Below are 27,841 nucleotides of genomic sequence, written 5' to 3'. Positions count from 1 at the left end.
GAATCAGAGGTCTGGTTTAGTATAATCTTTTTTGTAATAAGTTTTGTACCTTAGACAAGTCATTTATCTCTCCATTCCTTAATTTCTTCATTTATAAACGGAGACGTTAAGAGTATTGATATTCAAGGCTAATGAAAAAAGAATGCATCTAAGTACTGTATCAAACACTTTAAAAAGTAACCAGTTCAGGTTCTCTGCCCATTTTTAAATTGGAATATCTGGGGGGTTTTGATATTAGATTGTATGATTTCTTTAGATAATTTGGATATTAACTCCTTATCAGATATATCATTTGAAAAAATCTTTCATTCAGTAAGTTACCTTTTCATTTTGTGATGGTTTTCTCCTCTCTGCAAAAGGTTTTCAGTTTGATATAATCACACTTGTTTAATTTTACTTCTGTTGGCCATGCCTGAGGAGATAGACCCCCCCAAAATATTGCTAAGATCGATGTCAATGTATTTTTCCTAGGGGTTTTATGGTTTCAGGTCTTAAATGTGAGTCTTCAATCCATTTTAAATTTATGTTTATGTATAGTGTAAGGAAATAATTCAGTTTCACTCTTTTGCAAGTAGTTGTCCAATTTTCCTAACACCATTTATTGTCTTTATTTCATTGTATGTTCTTGCCTCCTTTGTTGTAGATTAATTGATCATATAACTGTGGGTTCATTTCTGGGCTCTCTATTCTATTCCACTGACCTATGTGTCTGTTGTTATGCTAATACCATACTGTTTTGATTACTATAGCTTTGTAGTATAGTCTGAGATCAGTGCATGTCGTACCACCAGCTTTGTATTTCTTTCTCAATATAGCTTTGGTTATTGGAGGTTTTTTGTTTGTTTGTTTGGATGATTCTATACAAATTTTAGGATTATTTGTTCTAATTCTGTGAAAAATACCATTGGTATTTTGATCGGGGTTACATTGCTTTGGGAATACATACAAATGACCAAAAGACACATGAAAAGATGCTCAATATCACTAATCATCTGGGAAATGCAAATCAAAACCACAGTGGGATATCACCTTACACCTGTCCGAATGGCCATCATCAAAAAGGGAACCCTTGTGCACTGTTAGTGGGAATGTAAATTGGTGCAGCCACTATGGAAAACAGTACAGAGGTTCCCCCAAATGTTAAAAATAGAATTACCGTATGATGAAACAATTCAACTTCTGAGTATCTATCCAAAGAAAACAAAAACACTAATAAGAAAGGCTGTATGCACCCCTCTGTTCATTGGAGCATTACTTATAATAGCCAAGATATGGAAGAAACTAGTGTCCATAAATAGATGAATGGATAAAGAAGATGTGGTGTATATATACACATATATATAATGAAATATTACTTAGTCCTAAAAAAGAATGAAATATCTTCACTTGCAACAACATGGATTGACCTAGAGTACTAGGTGTGCTAAGTGAAATAAGTCAGGCAGAGAAGAACAAGTACTGTATGATTTCACTTATATGTGAAATCTAAAAAAATAAAGCAAAGAAAAGAAAACAGAAACAAACTTGTAGATACAGAGAACAAACTGGTGATTACTAGAGGGGAAGGGGGATAGGGGACTGAGAGAAATAGGTGAAGGGGATTAAGTGGTACAAATCTCCAGTTATAAAATAAATGTCTTGGGGATGCAATCTACCACATAAGGAATATAGTCAATAATACTGTAATAATTTTGTATGGTGATATATGGTTACTAGACTTATCATGGTGACCAATTCAAATGTATTTAGATGTTGGATCACTATGTTGAACACTTGAAACTAACATAATATTGTATGTCAACTCTACTTCAATAAAAAAGTGACCAGTTAACATTAATTGGTATTATAATTACATTTTCTCTGCATAAAGGCACATTTTATTGATTTTTTCATTATAAAGTATAAAAGTACCTTTTACTCTCAAGATGAGTTCTAAGATTACTTGTTAATGTTAATATGGTAATTTAAAAGATGTCTAGATATAATTTAATTTTAATTGCCTAACACAAATATGTCTGATATTCACCAGTATGAATTCAAACCTATTAGTAAAGATGTCAAATGAGTCACCAAAACATTTTTGTTTATTGCCTCTCATTGAACCCTAAATGCTAACAAGACTTTTTGTTGGAATGAGGGATCAAAATTTTATACTCTTTAAGAACTAATGCCATAGCTGTTTTATTTTTATAAATAAAGCTCTTTCCGTTTACTTTGTAGTGTACAATTTTTGAATGGCCTGGAAAGAGAAAAATTATTCTTTGGGCTGACAAAAATGATAAAGAGGCTCATTGCTGATGAAGGGAAGAAGACAAAGAAGAATAGAGAAAGAAGGATTCGTTCCTCTTTCAAAAGGGGGGCAAGATACTAGAGCTTTCTGCAGGGAAACTGAAGCACACCTTTCTTTCTGAGATTTGAAAGGAAGAGATGCCCTACATTGAAATATCTAGAGTATATCTTTCATTTAAAAATGAACCTAGCTAATCATCCAGTGAGGAAGAAAAGAGTAAAATAGCCTTTGATCAAGTCCTTTCTGTGGTGTTAAATGCAACTAATTATAATGAATATCACATATCTAATGAGTTCAAGAATTCCCCTTGGAAGACTTGGTCTGTCCTTTACAAAAAAAGAGAGTTCAAGTGAGTTATTTGCATTTGGTAGGGAAGCTCTACTGTCTAAATCATACTCATTTAAAGGTGAAGTTCAGGGCTTCCCTGGTGGCGCAGTGGTTGAGAGTCCACCTGCCAATGTAGAGGACACGGGTTCGTGCCCCGGTTTGGGAAGATCCCACATGCCGCAGAGCGGCTAGGCCCATGAGCCATGGCCGCTGAGCCTGCGTGTCCGGAGCCTGTGCTCTGCAACGGGAGAGCCCACAACAGTGAGAGGCCTGCGTACCGAAAAAAATAAAAGGTCCAGTTCAAAGTCTGCCATAGTTTGTTATTATATATGTGATTTTTGAATGTAATATGCAGTTATATATGTATATAACATCAACAAGAAAGTGACCCACTTTAGAGTCAAGAAAATATATAGGTGAAGTGTAAAAGGGTTGGAGTAGATATACCATAACAGTAACAACACAACAAAACAAGACAACAACAACAAAACTGGAGCGGCTAAGAAAATATCAGAAACAAAATGTTTTAAGACGAAAATTTTTACTAGAGACAAAGATATTTTAAACTGATAAAATGATTATAGCATCTAGAATGTATAATAATTATAAACTTATATGCACCTAACAACAGAACTTCAAAATACAATGAAGCAAAATCAACACAACAGAAAAGAGAAACAGACAGTTCTACAATAATAGTTGGATACTTTAGTACCTTTCTTTCAATAGCAGAACAGACAGAAAATCAACAAGAAAATTAAAAAAAAAAACTTGCACAACATTATCAATCAACTAGACCTAACAGCCATCTATAAAACATTCCACCCAACAGCATCAGAATATACATTCTTTACAAATGCACATGGATATACTGTATGCTAGGCCATAAAACAAATTTCAGTACATTTTAAAGGATATAAACAATACAAAGAGTGCTCTCAGATGACAACAGAATGCAATAAGAAATCGTTAACAGAAAGAAATTTGTTGAAAATCACAAATGGAAATTAAACAGTATATTCCTAAATAATTCATGGGTCAAGTAAGAACTCATAAGGGGAATTAGAAATAATTTGAGATGAAGTAAAAGGAAAGTATAACATGTTAATATTCGATTGGTCGCACATAGTCTTTTGAAAAGCAGAGGGGTTAGACAAAGAGATGTAAATTAATTAAAAAATCATTTATTATTCTGGGAATAAAAAGAACTGGGCTTAGTCTCAGTTTTGCCTTTCTTTATCTTTGTGTCTGTTGATCATCTTGGAATAGTCATTACATAGCCAGAATACAGTTGCCATCTCAGGAATCAAATACCGTTATCTCTAGGGCTACCATAACAAGATACCACAAACTTGTTAGCTTAAAAGAACAGAAATTTATTTTATCACAGCTCTAGAGGCCAGAAGATCAAACTCAGAGTGTTGAGAGGGCCATGTTCTTTCTGACGCCTCGAGGGGAGGATCCTTCTTTGTCTTAACCAGATTCTGGTGGTGGCCATCAATCACTGGTGTTGGCATTTTTTGATTTGCAGCTGCATCACTCTGGTCTCTTCCACTGTTGTCACATGGAATTGTCTCTGTGTGTTTCTGTCTCTGGAAACAATTTAAATAGAAATTTCTATTTTTAAAAAACAAACTGTTGATTACTATGCTCTATTTAGATAGTTCCTCTAACCCACACCCAGTTCCATTTCCCCATATGTATTTGAGAAGGAAAGAGGAACTCCTGTGAGCTATCCTATTGGAAAAAATCAATGATACAGTGCTTTACTAGAGATGCCTCTTACCTAAAATATTTGAATTAAATATAAAATCTGGGGAAATTATCACCCAGTTTCCCTCTTCTAGAGGCATGATCTGAATGATAGGCAGCAGAATATTTTATACCCGTGAGGTTTGCTGACATTATTGATTTGATCCAGAATCTGTATTTTCTCTCTAAAGAAAACAGTATTCTCTCTTTCCTTTCTTTAATTTATAATGTTGATGTCTTAAGATTATTGTCAGAGAGGATGCTTGTAGTTCAAATGATTTGGCTGTATTTCACCAGTATTATTACAAGGTAGTCAAACAATGGCTGGGCTCCAGTATAGACCTCGGTCCCTTTGTTCCACTGGGATACGGATGTGAAAGCCACTGTTTCCTTATATTCCAAAGACCAAATAAATAAAACAAATAAATAAACACACAAAAAAACAAGTAAATGAAACTATCTTAAAACCAACTCTCTTTTCTTCCTCATCCATGTTAATTCTCTTCTACCTAAAATTACTTCCTGGAAGTGATTTTTATGTTTCTTAGAGCCTCTTTATGTATATATCCACACTAATGCATATAAAACTGTTCCTTGTAGATCTTTTACTTTTTCCATTTGAATAATTATTTTCACATGTCATATAGAGTTTATCCATTGTCCTAGATATGCATTTTTCCTGTGTATTTGAGCATCATAGGAAGATAAATTCTACTCTTGAAAATGTTAACTGGTGACTGAGACACAGAAAGCTATTCTTCTTACCATTTTTCAATAGTGAGTAGTAGATTCTGTAGGGGTGGAATTTTAAGATGTAAGTATACTGTTTTTCTACACTCCAATTACGTTCCCCTTATCATAGAAATTGACCAGTGAAGTGTGCTGCTGACTTTTCAGAATCCACGTACATACAATCCATTAAGTTATTAGATATAACGTTGGTCAGAAAAGCATACTGTGAAATGTTGCTTTTATTTAAACTCCCACTATTTTCACTCCATGGTTTCAAGATTTGACTTCTTTATTGCCCTCTGGTGGTGGGCTCTGTGAACTGCATATTTACGGGTCTGGAGCACGTATCTTCCCGGAGGTATTCAACTCCTCAGGTACAAGCTAAAGAGTAGATGATAAGAAGCATTCAGATTTATTAAAACTAATTAAGAATATCAGTAGCCTGACTGTTGTTTCTAAAAATATAAAATATTTATCCTTCTGTTGTCAAACAACCATATTTCATGAAAAGAAGTATAAATCCTTTTTTGCTTGCAATAAAAGAACAATAATTGAAGGTATTCTTCATTTGGACCAAATACCTTCTCTGAAAACATAAGTGAAAATAGGAGTTGAACTTTCCAAAATATTCTTTAGTAAATAAAACTCCACATATAATTTCAAATTATCATTTAATTTTACCTTAAATTTAAATATCTATATTGACTTAAATGCCGTCCTCTGTAATTTCGGATGATTCCCTCCTTTATATCTTCTTCCTCTCTTCAACAAATAAAATACATATGAATGCCTAACATGAGGTAGGGTATTCTCTGTGAAATAATGATGTTGGGATACTTGATTTTGACTTAGCAGAGGGGTTGAGCCTCTGTGTTGGTGAATTCTCCCCAGATGGTGCGTGTGGAGAGGGTCAGGCATATCTCTGTGCTCCTGAAGTTTTCTCTGTGAAACTGTCAACCTCCAATATCAGAAATAACTTCCTTCGTGAGAAGGGATTTTCAGACATGAAAAGTTTTCTCTTAAAGTGCAAGTATTTTTAAAATCTATAAAATATAGAGCATTATAAATTTTCTTTAGTTACTACAAGCTGAATTTTAACTGAGAAGACTGGGAAGTCCATGTATGTGTACATGCATGCATACGTGCATGTTTGTGTGCTACACGTGTGTGTGTGTGTGTGTGTAGGTCTACTGAGGATACAGAACATATTCTGGACATGACAGAGCAGTGGTGTATCAGAAGGGAAAAGAGTATAAAGGACCAGCTTCACCTGCTTAATTTGTCCCCTGACCTGGTGTCGTCTTATTTTCCACCATCCTTTGCTGATCTGTATACTAAATACCCAGGGCTCCTGGGTACCTCCAGGTACCCCTGTAAGTTTTACAAGCCTATCAATATCCCATGTACAGTGGATGGAACCTGGACTTTTTGCCCATATAGTTTTCCTTTCCCTCAGAGTTTTCGTCTGAGCTATGTCATGGGGTAGGTACTGTTGTGAAAATTTGTGCTCACTTGTTAAATAGAAACTACTCATTGAACTGTTTAAACAAATAAACAGTATCTTGAGTCAATTGCAGGGCACCTCCAGTCTCCACAAAGCAGAGTTACTTTGGGACAGGAAGTTCTTTTAGTTTCCCCTTAAATCAAAATACAAAGTTATTGAGCAATTCTAGGACCAACCCTATAGTTGCAAACTTGGGAAGAGATCACAGGATTCTGTAATCGTCTGCTTATCCCCTTATTGGGACAGCAAATAGCTCAATAGTTCTTATACTGAAGTCAAAACGAAGAATAATACCGGAACAAAGTCTGCATTGAAAGTCTGTGTCTTATTTTTATTTTCTCTTGGCACATAGTAGGTAACTGTTAAATGTTCTCTTGATAAATGTTAAAAACACACAAGGTACTTCATATACTAGGGGTCATAAAATTTCAACTTTTCTTTTGGTGTAGGGGTTGATGATGAAAAGTTTGGAAACTTCTGATCCATGTTAATGTTCCTGCTTTGAGAACTGCAGGGTGCAGCTTTTAGATGGAAAAAGTTGCCAAGAGGACCAGAAGTAGAATAAAGGCATTTATGTAATTCTTCCTTATAATTTCATTTATTGGTTTTCAGCAACTAACTTTGAAAAGTTGCCTGAGGCTGCCTAGGGTCTGCAATAAGGATCACAGCTGTGCTGTCCTACCCCCTTCCCACATGTGGGAACAGAACCTACCCAGCAGTGCTAATAGAGGCCCATGGCTTTCCGCCCACCTCGGTACTGCTCAAGGCAGTGGCTTTTTTCTACCAGCCTCACCCTTCTCCATGTGAATCTTTTTCTTCTTTCCAGTTTTACTGAGATGTAATTGACATATAACACTGTATAAGTTGAAGGTGTACAACATCATAATGTGATACATGTATATATTGCAAAGTGATTACCACAATAAGGTTAGTTAACACATCTATGACCGTACACAATTAATTACCTTTTGTGTGTGTGTGTGTGTGTGTGTGTGTGTGTGTGTGATGAGAACATGTAAGATCTACTATCTCGGAAACAAAATTTTGAGTATGCAATAGAGTGTTGTTAACTATAGTCACCATGCTGTACATCAGACTCCCAGGATTTATTCATCTTATAACTGGAAGGTTATACCCTTTGACCAACAACTCCCCATTTCCTCCACTCCCCAGCCCTTGACGGCCACCATTCTACTCGGTTTCTGTGAGAGCAGCGTTTTTAGATTACACGTAAAAGTGAGATTATGCAGTGTTTGTCTTTCTCTCTCTGACGTATTTCACTTAGCATAATGCCCTCAAGGTTCATCCAAGTTGTTGCAAATGGCAAGATTCCCTTATTTTTTAAGGCTGAATAACATTCCATTCTACATATGTGCCGTATTTTCTTTATTCATTTGTCTGTCAATGGACACTATAGAAACAGAAACTCACTCAGTTCCTACAAGTGTCCAAGGTAACAATAGACAAAATATGGATGTTGGTGGGTGTAGATCCAGGCAGTAGGTTAGACTACATCCCACAGGCAGGAAGGCCGCTATTTTAGGAGGAGCTGCTTTGAATATGAATCAAATAATAATTGATTTATATATCACCAGTTCAGAACTAACTCATCTGTTTTCGACACCTCACCATAGATATGAAATGAGAATGAGTGGAAAAAGAGGCTTCTGAAGGCAAACAGTCATAAAACCCATTATTATTCTGTAAAAAGGAGACTATACAGTCTTACCTTTAGAACCTCAACTCAAACAAAGACATGTAGCAGCCTCAGTAGGATATAATCGCAACAGAAAAAATACAAGCAGAAGGCAGAGGAAAAAGAAGTGCCATTTGGTATGGGAATAAATAGCTCTGTATGTCTCAAAAGCCTCCTATAGACATGTCTGGGTGTCAATATAGTGTAATAATTAATATCCATAAACCCTGAGTCTTAAGAAAAAAGAACTGTATCTTTTGCTTTCTTTTAGAAAGGGACAGAAAGGTAACTATATTTGCTTTAATAAATACAGAGACTTAGTGCACTTAAATATTTGATCAACTAATTTTAAAAATGTTTCTTACAGTATACATCATTTTCTGATGAAACAGGGGTAAAATAAGGTTCTAGGGTGTGAGGAGGGCATGAGGTATTATACACATTTTCTTTTCTGTCCTTTTGTAGCTGAATATCCTTTTCCAGGCCTAAAGAAGTAGTAAAATTATGCACCTAAGATTGAATAAAAGGTTTCATAGACATATTTTACATATATGCCATTAGATTTCCACAGAGTTATTTCAGGCTGCCGACAGGTTGCTTGCTTGAGCTGAGACCCCTCTAAACAAAGCCCAGGAAGAAGGTAACAACTGTGAAAGCCAACTTTTTTATTCTGTGAGTAACTTGGCTGCAGAGCAGACTAATTACCCCTTTAACCACACTGTTTGAACTCATTGTACTTATCTGGGAATCACTATTCTGAAAGTAGAGAAGGGGACTAGGGAAGTTAAAAGGGACAAAAGACTTAAATATGGTCTCTTTGCAGAATCTCAAAGGTCAGGCAACAGGCTTCTTCTTTCTGATGGTTTTAAAAAGAGAAGATGAGCTGTGGTTTAAAGGTCCACTTTGGAATTCAAGTTCTACCTCAGGTGCAGCCTGAATACTAGTCTCCACCTTGAGTGAATCACTGAAGGATCATTTCTCAGCACATAGTCAGTGTTTGTTAAATTTTCATATTATTTTATCCCAGTGAATAATATTGATGAGGGATTTTGAAACTATTAAATTCTGCCAAAGGACTTGATTTTGTAATGATACCAAACCTTGGAAAATAAAGGAAGTAGAGATTGGTGAATCCTTGACAAATTATTAGAGTTGTAACTGATTGTTTCATAAGGAAAGATAGGGAATGGATCACTTAGGAAACTGAATGAACACTTTGAATGTCCTCTATTTCTGTTAAAACTACAGGTTAGTTGAGCTCAAAAATTGTAGGTATAAAAATTGTGTTTTTTGGTAATAAAATTTGTTTTAACCCTTCTCTCAATTACGCATTTAAATGTTGACCAATTCACAAGTAACTGTTTACAGTCGATGGATTGGCCAGTGGCTTTGGGATCATTCATTTTATAGTCTGGGATTTCCAGTGTGATCTTTATTTTCCCATTTATACTCTATTTCATACATTTTATTAGCAGTAGTAGTAGAAATAGTAGCAGTAGTATCATTATTATTTAGTTAGAGTAGAATTGTTTCTATAACTTCTTACGGTCAGACGTATACTAAGCAACACACAATTTGAAAGCACTGGTGTTGGAGTAAATTCGATGTTGATGAGACTAGTCACTGCCCTTAAAGGAGCTTGTCTTCTAGTTGGAAAGATGTGACATATACAATAATCTGAGGCATTAAGTAAATACATGGGTCTGAGGGCAGAAGATCCTGAAGGAAGCAAGCTACAAAGAACTCATTTTGAATCCTGGCATTAATATTGGCAGATCTCCTCACACCTTTTTACGACAGTTATAGACAAAGCAAGTAAGACTGGAGAATACACTGCAATGGCCCAAATAAGATTTAATGTCATTTCAGCCTAGGCTTTGAGTATATGATAATTTAAATGCTACCTAAATAGTAAATTTACTTTAATGCTGACAACGTAGAAAAGATACTTTGCTGCAAAAGTATACACAGTAGTAACAAGTGGATTTTGGAAGAAACTAATATTTTGTCTTATACTGGTAACTACACTATTGCCCCAGACCTAGCAGCAGCCTTTATTCTTTGTTGTTTTCTTCTAAGACTGAAGAGCCTCTTTATTGTTTGTGCTGATTTTTTTTCCACCAACAGATCTCAGAGCAATCTGAGTGCACTGGCCAGTTGGGACAAAATTATCATTAGAATTCTTGGCTAGAGAAGAAAGCTCCTAATTTAAGAATGGCTTTTTGCCTTCTGAGAGCTCAGAAGAGCACATTGCAAGCCATCTACATTTATAAAACATGTTTTAGTATGGAAAATTTCAAACATCTACAGAAATAAAGAGAAAGAAGTAGAAACTTTCATCCATTGTTCTCATCAAATGTCCATTTCAGGCCAATAGATTTTCTCTACACCCTCTCTTACTACTACCACCATCATCCCCAGCAATTTTAAAGCAAATCCCAGATTTCTTTTTCTCAGTGAAAACGTCAGTATCCATATTTCTAAAATGCAAGAACTGCCCTTTTTAAGCTCAACTATGTCATTATCACACATCCGCAAATAATAATGATTCCTTAATATCAACAAATAGCCAGTCAGTTCATGTTTCCTTGATTGTCCTATAAATGTATTTTTATTTTAATAACCATTATTTATTTGATTGCTGATCCAAACACAATTTCTTTTAAAGTATAGGTTTAAAAGAACTCAATTTGCTCATTTTTCTTGCAAGTATTTGTCCTTGAATTCAAAGCATTCATCCAGTAGGGTTCCCAACTGTCTGGATTATGCTGATTGTCTGGATTATGCTGATTTCATCCCCTTTCTGCTTATATATTTATCATGCTCCTTTGGCCCATGTATTTACTGTCAGTTGGTAGATAGATCTAGAGCACTGACATAATTCAGGTGTGATTTTTTTGTCAAGTTTACTTCATAGATAATATTGATGAATTCCAAAAGGAACTATCAAGTGTCTGTCTTACTGTGACGTTGCAGCCATTAATGATCAATGTCTAGATCCATTAATTTATTAAGGGTACCAAATGGTGATATTCTACTAACTAGATGATTATTCATTTACTAGCTAGAACATTATTTCATCAACTACTTGGTTGCCCTGAGTTACAGTTTAATTAGGAAAGGAAGAATAAATGTTTCTTTTATTTTATTTACCAGTTTTACAAAAAAAGAAAAAACAAGAGAGAGAAAGGTTGACTCTTCCAAAGATAACTAATGAGGTATTTTCTTTCTTTGTTGTTGTTTTCAGTGAGGTTGTTATAAATATCGATGCAGAGATTGTCCCCTCTTAGGTTCACGGATCCTGTTCAAGTTGGCTCCTGAGTCCTTTCCACACAACCACAGTAGTCTTTGAAGTCTTCCCAGCTCTCTTATATGACAAGATGTAACAGGAACATCTTGTTCGTTTCTTATGCTGGATTTGAAATCAGCTGTTTCTCCAAGGAGACATTATCCACTGTGTTTATTCAAACTTGTGTTCCTTCTAGTTTAACCTTCTCTCGAGACATGATTTTTTTAAAACAAATTACTTACTGAATTTTTCACCTTTTCAAATCTTGCTATTCTCCAATCACTTCATTTCTGAATTTTTCTAATTTCTTTTATGTTTTTCTTAAAACCAGTTTCTATTCCTTTGAAAATTTCTTTTACTTTTTCCGCAGTATCAGGCAATAAATTTCATTTGTTCTGTGGACGTGTCTTTCTGTGACGTTTTCAGGATTTGCTGGAACTTTCTTTTCACCCTTCTTTTTTCTTTTTTTTTCTCACTGATTTTCTACAGGATGTGAATGGAATACTCTTCTGTCACTCATTTTTTTTTTTTTAATTTTGTTGTTGCTTTATAACAAATTTAATCAGTTATACATATACATATGTTTCCATATCCCCTCCCTTTTGCGTCTCCCTCCCACCCTCCCTATCCCACCCCTCCAGGCGGTCACAAAGTACCGAGCTGATCTCCCTGTGCTATGCGGCTGCTTCCCACTAGCTATCTACCTCACGTTTGGTAGTGTATATATGTCCATGCCGCTCTTTCACTTTGTCACAGCTTACCCTTCCCCCTCCCCATATCCTCAAGTCCATTCTCTAGTAGGTCTGTGTCTTTATTCCTGTCTTACCCCTATGTTCTTCATGACATTTTTTTTTCTTAAATTCCATATATATGTGTTAGCATACAGTATTTGTCTTTCTCTTTCTGACTTACTTCACTCTGTATGACAGACTCTAGGTCTATCCACCTCATTACAAATAGCTCAATTTCATTTCTTTTTATGGCTGAGTAATATTCCATTGTATATATGTGCCACATCTTCTTTATCCATTCATCCGATGATGGACACTTAGGTTGTTTCCATCTCCGGGCTATTGTAAATAGGGCTGCTATGAACATTTTGGTACATGTCTCTTTTTTTTTTTTTTTTTTTTTTTTTTTTTTTTTAAATTTTATTTTATTTTTTTGCTTTATAACAAATTTAATCAGTTATACATATACATATGTTTCCATATCCCCTCCCTTTTGCGTCTCCCTCCCACCCTCCCTATCCCACCCCTCCAGGCGGTCACAAAGTACCGAGCTGATCTCCCTGTGCTATGCGGCTGCTTCCCACTAGCTATCGACCTCACGTTTGGTAGTGTATATATGTCCATGCCGCTCTTTTACTTTGTCACAGCTTACCCTTCCCCCTCCCCATATCCTCAAGTCCATTCTCTAGTAGGTCTGTGTCTTTATTCCTGTCTTACCCCTATGTTCTTCATGACATTTTTTTTTCTTAAATTCCATATATATGTGTTAGCATACAGTATTTGTCTTTCTCTTTCTGACTTACTTCACTCTGTATGACAGACTCTAGGTCTATCCACCTCATTACAAATAGCTCAATTTCATTTCTTTTTATGGCTGAGTAATATTCCATTGTATATATGTGCCACATCTTCTTTATCCATTCATCCGATGATGGACACTTAGGTTGTTTCCATCTCCGGGCTATTGTAAATAGGGCTGCTATGAACATTTTGGTACATGTCTCTTTTTGAATTATGGTTTTCTCAGGGTATATGCCCAGTAGTGGGATTGCTGGGTCATATGGTAGTTCTATTTGTAGTTTTTTAAGGAACCTCCATACCGTTCTCCATAGCGGCTGTACCAATTCACATTCCCACCAGCAGTGGAAGAGTGTTCCCTTTTTTCCACACCCTCTCCAGCATTTATTGTTTCTAGATTTTTTGATGATGGCCATTCTGACTGGTGTGAGATGATATCTCATTGTAGTTTTGATTTGCATTTCTCTAATGAGTAAAGATGTTGAGCATCCTTTCATGTGTTTGTTGGCAGTCTGTATATCTTCTGTGGAGAAATGTCTATTTAGGTCTTCTGCCCATTTTTGGATTGGGTTGTTTGTTTTTTTGTTATTGAGCTGCATGAGCTGCTTATAAATTTTGGAGATTAATCCTTTGTCAGTTGCTTCATTTGCAAATATTTTCTCCCATTCTGAGGGTTGTCTTTTGGTCTTGTTTATGGTTTCCTTTGCTGTGCAAAAGCTTTTAAGTTTCATTAGGTCCCATGTGTTTATTTTTGTCTTTATTTCCATTTCTCTAGGAGGTGGGTCAAAAAGGATCTTGCTGTGATTTATGTCATAGAGTGTTCTGCCTATGTTTTCCTCTAAGAATTTGATAGTGTCTGGCCTTATATTTAGGTCTTTAATCCATTTTGAGCTTATTTTTGTGTATGGTGTTAGGGAATGATCTAATCTCATACTTTTACATGTCCCTATCCAGTTTTCCCAGCACCACTTATTGAAGAGACTGTCCTTTCTCCACTGTACATTCCTGCCTCCTTTATCAAAGATAAGGTGACCATATGTGCGTGGGTTTAACTCTGGGCTTTCTATCCTGTTCCATTGATCTATCTTTCTGTTTTTGTGCCAGTACCATACTGTCTTGATTACTGTAGCTTTGTAGTATAGCCTGAAGTCAGGGAGCCTGATTCCTCCAGCTCCATTTTTCGTTCTCAAGATTGCTTTGGCTATTCGGGGTCTTTTGTGTTTCCATACAAATTGTGAAATTTTTTGTTCTAGTTCTGTGAAAAATGCCAGTGGTAGTTTGATAGGGATTGCATTGAACCTGTAGATTGCTTTGGGTAGTAGAGTCATTTTCACAATGTTGATTCTTCCAATCCAAGAACATGGTACATCTCTCCATCTATTTGTATCATCTTTAATTTCTTTCATCAGTGTCTTATAATTTTCTGCATACAGGTCTTTTGTCTCCTTAGGTAGGTTTATTCCTAGATATTTTATTCTTTTTGTTGCAATGGTAAATGGGAGTGTTTCCTTGATTTCACTTTCAGATTTTTCATCATCAGTATATAGGAATGCCAGAGATTTCTGTGCATTAATTTTGTATCCTGCAACTTTACCAAATTCATTGATTAACTCTAGTAGTTTTCTGGTAGCATCTTTAGGATTCTCTATGTATAGTATCATGTCATCTGCAAACAGTGACAGCTTTACTTCTTCTTTTCCAATTTGGATTCCTTTTATTTCCTTTTCTTCTCTGATTGTCACTCATTTTTAAATGAAATAAGTTTCCACTTTAGGAGGGAAACATAGATCAGAATATAATTTCTAGCTTCAGAACTCCAGGGCTCACTATCTTCTATTATTTTCACAACATAATTTTATTGATTTATTTATTTTTTGCAGTACGCGGGCTTCTCACTGCTGTGGCCTCTCCTGTTGCGGAGCACAGGCTCCGGATGCGCAGGCTCAGCGGCCATGGTGCACGGACCCAGCCGCTCCACGGCATGTGGGATCTTCCCAGACCGGGGCACGAACCTGTGTCCCGGCAGGTGGACTCTCAACCACTGCGCCACCAGGGAAGCCCCACAACATAATTTTAAAAAATGACCTTAAAATTTCTAAAATCTTCCTCCTCGGCCCTCCTATGCCCATTTACCCAGGCCTCCTCTTTCCTGTCCTTGTTGAGTATGGGGATTTGTTCTGGGATGGTGCTTTGGTTTGATAGGTGTCAAGGTTTCACAGACCCCAGAACACTTGGCATCCTCAGAACATTTCAAAGTTCTTGCACTCAGCTGCAAAGTGGAGCCTGCAACATTCACTCCCGGTTTCTGCCGCTGTTCTCAGTGAGTTTTTCAATCTCAGTGAGTTCGTGAACCATAGTAACCTTTGGCTCTCCTGAAAGAGAGAGAGAGTCCTTCCCTCGTCTTCCTCCCACACACCTTGGGATACACATATGTAGGTCTTTTTCCTGTTGTTGATTTGTTCCTACCTGGCTGTATGTTGCAGTTCATGTGGACACCTTGTTGTAGATGTTGTCTGTGGGTTTTTGATCTTGTTATCCTAGATGCTTTTCTTTCTTCTTTGTGGGGGTGGGGGGTTGTGTATTTAGGGGAGGGGTGGCATATTCAGGGATAAAAATCTTCTCTGTAGCCACCACCATTTCCCCAGAATCCTCTGCCATTAATATTTAAAACAAAATCATGGGAATCATTATCCGGATCCTTAGGATAATCATTACACTGTATCTGTCTTTTTTTCCAGGCTTCAAGCTGCCTGTGGCTCACCACGTTAGTATACTGACGTGACTGGGCAATGCCTAATTTGATGGGCTCTTTCTGTACTACCTTCCTCCTAATCATGACGGTCTTGTACGCTATACATAGTCTTCTTCACTGATAGGGAATTTAGAAAATACAGGAAGCCATGGGTTTAATAGCTGAAAGTGGAATTAATGTGTTCTTTTTCCCAGGTAAAATATCATAAGACTCCTTAGGCCAAAGTTGTAAAATGAAATCGCAACTTTCCTGGAATCATTTTGCAAACGTGAATGCCCACATAAAGTACACTAGGACTTGAATCCAAGGAATAACACATTTTTAGAGCCTCCAAATGTATAAACTTAGTACAATTCTGCATTACTTCTTAAGGCAACTGAAGAAAATAATTTTGTGATCAAATAAATATTGATTTTATTAACAGTTATTTTAAAAGTTTACAAAACTTATAAAAAATGTTAAGGCTCTATCAGCCTCATCAGTTGTTATTTCTTTTCTAGAATCTTGGATAAAGGAACAGTCGTTTGAGGGGAAACATGGTATAAAATGGGAAGATAATCTAACAGTAAAGATAGTTATATCTCTTCCTGTGTGATGAACTACTCCTAAGCTTGGTGGTTTAAAACAGCAGGCACTTTATCTCCTCACAATTTGTGAATCAGCGGAATGGGCTGGGATCTCCTGGGTGGATCTATCTTGCTTTCACCTGAGGTGACTACTGAGGCTGCCATCATCTGGTTGCTGGACTGGGGCTGGTTGCTTTCACATGTCTGGCCATTGGTGCTGGCTGTGGCCTGTGCCTAGTCTCCACTAGGTTAGCCAGGCTTCCTAACATGTCAGGTTTCCATGAGGACAAGCCCTAAAGCACGAGTACTCTCCAAGCTTCAGCTCTTGATATGCCATTGGGCCAAAGCAAGTCACGTGACCAAGCCCAGGTCAAGGTGGAACAAAACTACACAGGGTGAGAAAACGGGGGGAGGGGCATTTGCACTGGGGGTCAGTAGTCTAACAAACTGCTGCAATAACTATATAAAGAAAAACACCCTGGAGGACAACTGGTAAAAAATAAATGTGTGCGGGGTGGGGTGGGATTTGGCATAGGGGGGCAAAGGCAGTAAACAGGGGCTACCAAAATCTGAAGATTCTGGAATTTTTGGAAAATCCACTGGGATTAAAGGAGTTACACAACCATGTTCTGACACCAGAAGAAAGGCGCCAGTTGAGCATCAGGGAAGTCTAGCGCTCTTCCTCCATCGCATCAATTTTCACGTTTCTTTGACTCAGCATATTTGTAGAATGAATCATGACTTTCTATAAATTTTTAATTCAGTTTTTCAAAGAAATAGTGACCTCGCTTCTATCTGCTGTGCCACAAAAATGCCGTAGAAAAAAATTCCTTCTGTTAAGTCGCTCACTAGGTGAAACTGTATGTGTAACCTAGTACCAAAGAGGTATTAAGAATCGCCACAGCCGAGCCGGCCCTCCGCATCACGCACCCTATAGCAGCCAGTGGGTGAGCCGGGAGTCGAGGAGGTCACCGTGAGAAGGAGGGGCGCGGGCAGCGTGGCAGCCTCCTTCCGTCTCCGTGGAGCCACCTCCGGCCTCCGGTGCAGGGAGTCGTCTGCAGCAGCCAGTGGTGGCCAGCCTTGCAGCGCTGTGTTCTAGGTCAGTAGCTTCCAAGACTCCAGTTGGATTCATTGGAGTAGGCAACGTGGGGAGTCCAGTGGCAAAAGAGCTCATGAAACATGGCTAGCCACTCACCGTTGTTGATGTGTTCCCTGATTCATGCAAAGAGCTTCTAGATGCAGATGAACCCTGTAGTGTCTTCTGCAGGGGATGTAGCCGAAAAAGGTGACAGAATTATTACAATGCATCAATGCACTAGAAGCTTATTGTGGAGCAAATGGAATTCAAAAAAAAAGTGAAGAAAGACTCACCATTAATAGATTCCAGTACTGTTGATCCTATGGTTTTCGGAGAATTGGCCAAAGAAGTTGAGAAAATGGGAGCGGTTTTCACGGATGCCCCTGTTTCTGGTAGTGTGGGAATGGCTCGATCTGGCAACCTCACACTTAGGATGGGAGGAGTTGAGCTGCTGTGGTGCATGGGCTCCCATGTGGTGCATCGTGGAGCTGTTGGGACTGGCCAGGCTTCGAAGATCTGCACAAACTTGCTGTTAGCTATTAGTAGGATTGGAACTGCTGAAGCTATGAATCTGGGACTCAGGTTAGGGCTTGACCCAAAACTCTTGGCTAAAATCCTAAATACGAGCTCAGGACAATGTTGGTCAAGTGACACTTATAATCCTGTACCTGGGGTGATGGATGGAGTTCCCTCGGCTAATTACTATCAGGGCGGATTCGGAGCAACACTATAATGGCTAAGGATCTGGGATTAGCATGAGACTCTGCTACCAGCACGAAGAGCCCAGTCCTTCTGGGCAGTCAAGCCCATCAGATCTGCAGGGATGTTGTGCGTGAAGGGCTACTCAAAAAAAAAGACTTCTCACCCGTGGTCCAGTTTTTGCAAGAGGAGGAGACATTCTGAGTTTGCCCTCTGGCTGTGAACACTGAAACATTGAAACCAAACTGTGTCTTGGAGCCCCTTATGGCTCACTCCACAGGAAAATGGGCTTAATCAAAGGTCAACTGTCTGCTTTTGAGTGTGTAGGTCAGGGGTTCCCAACCCCTTGGCCTTGGACGGGTACCAGTCCACAGCCTCTTAGGAACCGGGCTGCACAGCAGGAGGTGAGTCGCAAGCAAGCCAACTAAGCTTCATCTGCTGCTCCCTATGGCTCACATTACCGCCTGAACCTCACACACCCCGCCCCCCCTCCCTGGAAAAATTTGCTTCCAGGAAACCGGTCCCTGGTTCCAAAAAGTTTAGGCACCTCTGGTCTAGGTCACAGTAGATCCTGGGATTTTTCGCCCATTCTAAACTGCTTATTCTTTTTATCTATTTAGCAAACATATCATCTGTAATTTTTTTTTCTGCAAGCCACTGATGGTAACTGCTAGCTAGCTAGCTGATTGGCCTTTTTCAAAAGTTTGATTCCTGAGCATCTTCAGCTAAAACTCTGCCTACTTCACTCAGGATATTATTTACTCCACTTTACAAATAAAACTAAAATTGTTTTCAACAGGATAAAATCTATCCTCGAGGAAAGAAAAGAAATTGGTGTGAGAAAAGATATTAGAGAAAGGGGAAGTAGAGTGAATTACTACCTGTGTCCCTCAGAAAATTTGTCCTGTTAAATAACCCAGTGGTGATATTCTTGCATTGAGATTACTGGTTTAATTTCTAGGAGTTGTTAAAGCAAGAGAACTCCTTGCTGCATGTTATGTAATTTGGACTCTGTTACATTATCTTGTTGTGCCCCTCTTGTAACAACTTCCCATACTCAGCAAACTTGTTTTTTTCATATTTTTGCTTCCTTGTCCATTTTTACTGCATATTTTTTGACTTCAAAAGAATGACATCTTTAGAACTGTTTCAGAGCCAACGATGATATGTGCTTTAGATAATTATTACACTATGCTAAATATAACCATATTCTTTTGAATTCAAATAAATTTCTATGCTGATATAAAAAGAGAGGCACATTTCATCAATGTTTAAATAGTATCCTTCTTCCTCTAAAACTTAAAATAGGATTCAGTCTGATTCCTAAAGGGTTATTTTCTTCAACAACAAGAGCTGACTTAGGCCATTTCTTGGCAGTGGAATCTGAGCATAGAGGTCCCTGTCTGACTGCCCTTTGTTTCTCACTCACAGTATCCTGGGTGAGTGTAATGGACGGGCGTGCCCTTATGACTTAGCCCACTGCTACTGCTCCTGATGAGGGCTAATGGTGTGGGCCACTTTAACTCCTGCCCAGCAAAGTGCTGACATCTGGGGTTTCCTATCAAGTTTACCAGATATTTCACAGTAATTTCATAATTTACACAACATAAAAACACTGATTTTGAGCTTAGGAAAGCATTTCATTTAAACAGATACAGAACACTACTCTACAAAATGGTTTAAAATTTGTGAGCAATTGCATTAAATAAACTCTAATATAAATTAATCTAATACAAGTAAACTAATAGTTGCAAAGCTACTGGTTGCTTCAGAAGCGGTGGCTACGGATAACTTCAAAGTTGTTTCCTCAGTTCATTAAGAGGAGGAACTATTTGCTGTCAGCTTCTTCTTGGGGAAGCTTAGTTTGATGCTGATTCGCGTTATGAATGTATAGGAACCATTACTGGTTCTTCCTTTCCATATTCAGTGCACCATTATACTTCTATCCTCTTAAGATCTGGATATCTGTTACTGCTACTGTTGGCTGGAGCCTGGGAGGAGGAAAGCTATCAAGAAAAAAGGTCAACAAGTGTTAAAGATTTTTAGCACACCACTGAGACTTTTTATCAACCATAACCATAAGAAATAATAATTAAAATTACTTATAGCCTGGTCAGTGAGACCTTGAGTAAATTGTGGAAGCATCCATGTTTCATAGAGTTTCAGGGGATGGATATTTCCTGTTATTAACTCTATATCCTCTTCAACTGGAACAGAGAGACCTTTCTCTGTTGAAGCAGTTTTGTCTTTTTCCTGGGCATTTTCAGTTTTCTCTTAGGAGAGACTTGTAAAGCTTACATATACAAACTTACACATACACGAATAAAGCAAAGAAGGGATAGAGCAGTCTTGAGAGGACACGGTTTTGTAGCAGGCACACAAGACAGAGCTAATACTCCCTGATTGCATTTGCCTCCCTAGCCCCATCTCCTTTGTGGAAAGCATCAGCATTCTGACTGGTCTCTGCACCCCACTAACTGGACGGAACACTGCATTGGCATTCTTAGGGAGCACTGATGGTCCCTCCGGAAACTGTGGTTAGAGCTTGTGCAGCCAAAGTGCACAGGAAAGAATCAAATATACTTCATATAACATGCTTACTCTGTTTTGCTTAATTAGCACTTATTCCCTGTAAGAGGCTGATTTCTGCTTTGACAGGGAGTAATCGAACTCGGTATTCACGCAAACCATAAAATTAAAGTTAACATACCTCAGCTTTTCATCCTACTGGAAGAAATGTATGAAATCTAAAGTTATTTTTTAATTGCTGCTGTTTAGAACGCCTGAAGCCCATTTGCTGAACTTGTTAAAGGGCAGTGTTAATGAGGGTATTTTTCGTTTCTTTCTTTTCCGACCACAGCATGAATTCTCAGCCCAAAGTGTGCCCTGTTTCCCACAATAGAGACAGGGGAAAAAGTGCGAGTCTCTCACCACAAAGCATGAGACAACTACAAATACTTCTCTCCCAGAGTTAACATTGATGAGAGTCTTTGTGGAAAAGAACTTCCTCTTTTTGCGGGAATACAGTAGAAATGCAAGATGTATTCTCCACAATTTCACTATTGGAAAAATAATTTCATAGTCTCTCTCTCTCTCCCTCTCTCTCTCTCTCTATATATATATATATATATATTTTTTTTTTTTTTTTTTTTTTTTTTTTTTGCGGTACGCGGGCCTCTCACTACTGTGGCCTCTCCCGTTGTGGAGCACAGGCTCTGCACACACAGTCTCAGCGGCCCTGGCTCACAGGCCCAGCTGCTCCGTGGCATGTGGGATCTTCCCAGACCGGGGCACGAACCCGTGTCCCCTGCATCAGCAGGCGGACTCTCAACCACTGCGCCACCAGGGAAGCCCCATAGTCCATATTTTTTATTGGTCTTCTTAAAAACGTACACAGTGTTTACAATAAGGAGTAAAAGAGAAGATTTTCAATGTGATATTTCAAGGAGCATTTTGTAAAGGCAGGATCCAGTGCCAACTTTGGAAAATTAACACACACCTATGAGATCAAAGAGTCACCTGCAAAAAATTTTATTATGTTTTTCTTTCATACTAGTTTCCTAAAGGTGCATTGTTACTTCTTGGTAACGTAATAGTCAGAAAATACAGCAAATAGTTTCTCCTCTTAATGGTGGCCATTTGAGGAAGAAGTAGCTCTTACATAAGTGTCTAGTGACCTTATCTCTTTTGATACAATACCTCTTGGTTTCAGAGGCTTGCACAGATTTCCTCTAAATGAATAAACTTAGTAAGATTTTTCTAACTATCAGTCTAAAAGTAGATTTAGAAATCTACTTCTGAAGCAGTTTTGTTAAGTAATTATTGGTCAGTTCTCTTTCTGATTGGTACTTCTTTCTGCAAAACAAATCCCTGTACTTAGAACAATTAATACCACCATCCCTGGCTCCTTGATTATTACACAGTGATGTTTCTTGAGAAAAAAGCTTACCCTTTTTGGGGGGAAACTTCAGCCCATGAAGTAATACTTCATTAAAACTAGATCTGCTTCTAATGCCAGTGTGATGCAGATCAGTATCCCCTTTCTTTTGACTTTCCAGGCTGTGTGAAGAGAATGGTATGGTTTGGTTTAGGAAGGGTTGTAGCTTAAGAGGATTGCATTATGTTTCTGTGTCACTTTGGGGGATTTTATTTCAATATTATATCCTGTTCTGTAAAAACACCCTAGTCATTCTCTTACTTATTATTAAATAATTAAACGCTGCCCTTTGTTTACTTTCCCCTTCTGATCAGAAGACTCCTCTCCACTCTAGGCCTTGATCTGAGTTCCCATTCATCAGCTTGTAGTAGCTACACTTCTGGTTTCTGAAGTCAGACAGATACGGGTCCCATTTCTGTCTTCATCAGTTATAATTTAGCCTCTGATATATGCATACCAGAGCTGGCAGTGACAAACATTTTGCTTCTCCTTATTTTCCCAGGGTTCTGTGCATTTTAATAGAGGATCACAATATTTGAAGTAGAGCTGGGATGGGGTGGAACGAAAGAGCAGGAAAACATGCTTTTAGGAAGGTCTGATATACAAATCACATGGAGGTAACTGCTTGAGGGAAAACCACCCCTACCTGAGTATTGTCAATAAAGTAGCACAGGGAGGCAAACGAATCAATTGTTCACTAAAAATATTCCTCTTTAGAAGAATAAAATTCACAAGAAAGCCTCATTGCAAATAAAATATATTTGTTTTCCTAAAGGAAGATATTTGGAAAGTCGTAGTAAATACCTCCTTTGACCTTCTGTGTCCCTAGTGTTCTATCTCCACTAAGTTTTATGAGCACTACATAGAGGAGGAGGCTGAGTCTCAAAGGCCATAAGTAAGAGATGGATTTCAGAGCCTTTGCAAGGTCCTTTATGCCCCATGACTTCCCATTGCTTGTGCTTTTCATCCAGATAGGTGCTTAGGATACCAGAATGAATACATCTCTTTCGAGAGGTTTTTAACAGACATTAGATACTAAACAAGTACAACACCTAACAAATAGAACAGAATGCTTTATTTAAAGCAGAAACAGAATAAATGCTCACCTAGTATCATTTAAATCCCCATTAAATTATCTTTTGAATCAACATGTTTATATTTGAGGGTATTTTCTTATTTTTTCCTAGTTCCCTTTACTTGCACCTCCTTTCTTTTTCACTTTTCCCAACTGAAATGTTTATGGTTTCAAAAGTAATTACTTCTTGAAGAAAGTTTTCATGTATACTAAGTGCTACCTAATGGAAGCCATAAGCATAGAGTCTGCTAGCATTTAGAGTGGTATAATACATAGCCAGGTTGAATCAAGTGGGAGAGAAGGTTAATCATTCTTTTAAACTGGCAGTGTTGCCAGAGGTGGATTAATATGCTCTTTGAATCTCTTAGGTGCTGTAAGTCTCCTTGATCACAATCACTACGTTAATGGTTGAGGTTTTGAATTAGTGGTGTCTCCTGGGCTCAGCTGGGCCAAGTCCCTTCACCTCTCTGGCCATATTAGGTGATAGTTTTCTCATTTCAATACATGATCTACGTTAGAGGGAGTGTTGACTATACCAGACTTTTAACGTGGGCACCCAGAAAGTGGAAGAATCTCTCTACTGGTGATGAATCATAACTCTTTTCATTGTGAATATAGTCCTTCCCTTAGGTAAGGTAGGAACACCATGAAAAATAGAAAGTTCTCGGGTGTCTGTGGAAGCTGGAGTGCTCTCGACCTGTCAGCTCACTGGCAGAGCAGGCTTCGTCCAGACACTAGAGAACAAAATGTGAAATTGGCACCAGCCAGCCTCTCCATTGCACAGGATATCCCTATTTAAATTTGACAATCGGGATATTTTACAATTTGAAATTCTTGTCATCTGGTTTTCTTTAGTTTTTTCTTTGGGTTGAAAAGACTGAGAAGCTTGTTAAAGAATCTGGAATTCTGATGGTGAGGCTTAACCAGATCTATTGAGTCATCAATCAGCAAACATTGACCAATGCTTACCATTCCCTCAGTTACTATACTAAGGACCCAGACACGTCTCAGATAGTGGCCTTGCTCATTCACTGTATTTACAGTACTTTTTTCTAAATGTAACCAGAGCTCAGGTAAAGACAAGACATTGATTTGAGTCTGAAGTAAACAAAGCTGACTGGTCTGACCCCTTCAGTTTCCAGAATTCTTTTGTTTCAGGTAGTAATTTTCCCAGACCAATAGAACAAAGTCCTATCGTCTATTTATTTAATAATTTATCACAATAGTCCTTGCCCCTTTGACCTCTAGTGAGGAAACTTGCATAAGAAACTGAAATATGCTTAGGTTCTATGGGTAAGTGCAGATAATGATATGAATGAAATTGAAAATGAAAGCAAAGGTAGAAAAGCCAGTTCTGAATAGATGAAGTAAGACAGAGGTATTTGAAAAATCAAGTAGAAAAGATACAATAAGGAATGGAGAGCTTCTGGAAGTTTTCCAATAGGTGAGGGGTTGGTACATCATTTTCTTTTAATAACATGTCTGGCAGTTGTATGCCAGAGAAAGTTATAAGGGGGTTGACTATATGCATGGAAGTCCAGTGAGAACACTGTTTCTGTAGGCCACTGACGGTGTTCTGAGTGTACATTCTATAGTACTAGAAATTAAGTTAGGAAACAAAGGGTAATCTGATGGCATTTTAAATGACATTTCACAAATGATTAGAGCTAAAAGGTGTCTTTTTTCACTCAGCCAACACGTTGAGCACGTCCTATGGGGCAAGCACTGTGCTTATGGGTAAGAGATAAAAGAAAAAATAAAGGCCAGAGGAACTCAAAAGAGAGTGTGAGAGATGCATAAACAACTCATTACAATCAAATAGGGAGAGGCTATTAAATAAATAGATCATAAAAATGTAACTTTGTAAAACAGAACTTGGAGTCACTAACCCTGCTAATAGGGGATATTAAAGAGGATGCCAACAATGAGGGGGTTTGGAATTAGGTTTTGAATGTCAGTAGGAATGTTCCACGTGGAGAGAAGGTCAGGGGCATACCAGGCAGAAGGAACATCCTGGACTTGAGAACCAACACAATATGTTTATGTGATTGTAAATGAGATTTTTTTGACTAGAGCGTAGGGTATAAGTTGCCAAATGGTAGAAAATAGAGTATAAAAGTTAGGCTGGAATAAAAGTATAAAGTGTCATAATTCTTATGATGAAAGTTAGGTGTTTTCCTACAAAATGGGTTACTTATAAATATTTTAAAAATAGAGACTGCGGTGTAAGGCTTGAAAAAACACTAAATCAGAGTTGTACAGAGCTCAGGCTTAGTGGTGAAAATTTCTGTATTTTGTTTTCCAGGTTGGATACTGTTACAATTCTTTAACATTTCTTTTTCCTGAGTAAAGGCATCTGGTGAAAATATGGGATCCATTTTATCCTGGGGAAGTTTTGTCTTAACCTTTCTTCTATGTATTTTTCCTATTTAAAATGCTTTTGCAGAATCTAATCATACGAAGTTCGGATACTTGAAGTACCTGCTCATATTCTCTCTTGGACATAATGGGAATAATTGGGAAGTCTTCTCTAATTTTGAGACTACCGTGACTACTCTCTTATGTTGGTTATTCCTGTAGATGAACCAATTTTAGGTTCATCTGAGTGATTAGTTAAACTTACTCCTCACAGATTGATTCAGCAGGTCTGAGAAGATATCTCAGAATATGTATATAGAGAGATAAACAGTAAGAAATTACAGTAAGCACAAAAACAGATAAAGATCATTCATAATTTTTCATAAGATCTTATTTTCTCTCATTTCTCTCTTATTTTTTTCATAACTTTTCTTTAATCATATGAAAAAGAAGGGAATTTACATGGAATAACAAAAGATATGCAAAACTTAAGGAAACACAATTTTCTTAAATTTCTCAAACTTATTTGTATAGGATTCAGAATGCACTTAAAATGATTAAATGACTTAAGCTAAATCTTTTTTATTGCAAACTGTTTTAACCCAATTAACCAAGCAAGAAACTGAGAGTCATTCTTTACTCTTCTCCCCTCCCTTAAACTCTGGAACAATCCCTAGGAGTTGTCATAATTATACTATATATATATATATGTATGTGTGTGTGTGTATATATATATATATATATATATATATACACACACACATATATATATACACACATATGTGTGTATATATGTATACACACACACACACACACACACACACACACACACATATATGTCCATTCTTCTCTATGTCCATTGTCATATCTTTTACATTTCGTACTCGGATGTAACATCCCAGTTCACTTTTTCCCTGACTCCAGTATTATTTCTGTCTTGTTTATTCTCTGCATTGCAACCTAAATTTCACTCAATGGCTTAGAGCTCTTTGATAGCTTCTCTTTAATTTTGGGGAAAAGGCTTCAAGCACTGTGCTCTTGCCTACTAGTCCACCCTCATCTGCTTTCTCTATCCTTACTTAGCATCTCCTTCTTCCATAAGTTTTCAGCAATACTCAGTAGACTTCAGGGTTAGACTTCTCTTACTGCTGAACTTTCTCCAGGTAATGTCATCAATTTGTATCATACTTTACTCATTCAATCCTTGGTTAATGCACTCTCATCATACAAGTTTCCAAATAAACATTGAATCTCTGGCTTTTCATGACTTCCATTAGAGATTAAATTCCCTTTCTACGTGTTCTTATAAAACTTGGCTGTCCAGTTACCTATGAGAGGTATAGTTCTATTTTATAGTTCATTGCCCCTACTACATTGTAAACTGCATGTGAACAATGTCCTTATTTACCAGTGTTGTAGGTACTCAATGAATATTTATTCTGTTAAAAGATTTATTCTGTTAAAAGTTAAGAGACGGTTTATGTTCCATAAATAAGAGAAAATGTAGCTCAGAACCAAGTCGTGGCAAGAGGCTTGAATAAAAGTAGACAATATTGAGAGATAGTAGGAATTTAGGTTAGAGAGTACTTGGTTACTGAATTAATTGTGAAGGTGAGGGATGATTATACAGAGTCCAGAGTTTTATTATTCCTTTAAATTAATTTTTATTAGAGTATAGTTGCTTTACAATGTTGTGGTAGTTTCTGCTGTACAGCAAAGTGAATCAGTTATACCTATACATATATTTCCTCTTTTTAATATTTCTAACCATTTAGGTCACCAGAGAGCATTGAGTAGCGTTCCCTGTGCTGTACCATAGTTTATCATTAGTTATCTATTTTATACATACTGGTGTATATATGTCAATCCAAATCTCCAAATTGATCCCCCCCTTCCCCCCGCCTTGGTATCCATGTGTTTCTTCTCTACATCTGGGTCTCTATTTCTGCTTTGCGAATAAGTTCATCTGTACCATATTTCTAGGTTCCACATATAAGTGAAATTATACGGTATTTGTTTTTTTTTGATATTGATCTGCATGAGTTGCTTATATAGTTTACAAATTTATTTATGTTTATATTTTTTGGAGATGAATCCCTTGTCAGTTGCTTCGTTTGCAACTATTTTCTCCCATTCTGAGGGTTGTCAGAGTCCAGAGTCTTCAGTGTTCCCCCAGTATCCAACTTGGACAAGTGTACAAATAGCGGTGGTATAAATGATGTAGAGAGATGAATAGTGGAAGTAAGTATTGAAGGTA

General features: G+C 37.6%; 1 pseudogene across 1 annotated transcript in view; it reads left to right on the top strand.

Moving 5' to 3' along the window:
• The window catches only part of LOC309799250 (3-hydroxyisobutyrate dehydrogenase, mitochondrial-like), a 48,316-nt pseudogene extending 29,898 nt beyond the window's left edge, over window positions 1–18,418 (top strand). Inside the window, exon 2 of the transcript in view lies at window positions 17,375–18,418. The product of the transcript in view is annotated as a 3-hydroxyisobutyrate dehydrogenase, mitochondrial-like (transcript). The remainder of the gene's footprint in view (window positions 1–17,374) is intronic.
• The last annotated feature ends 9,423 nt before the right edge of the window (window positions 18,419–27,841 follow it).

Source organism: Mesoplodon mirus (assembly GCF_964341445.2).
Source record: "Mesoplodon mirus genome assembly, chromosome: 3".
Classification (NCBI taxonomy): Eukaryota; Metazoa; Chordata; class Mammalia; order Artiodactyla; family Ziphiidae; genus Mesoplodon; species Mesoplodon mirus.
This window is presented reverse-complemented; position numbering and strand designations above follow the sequence as displayed.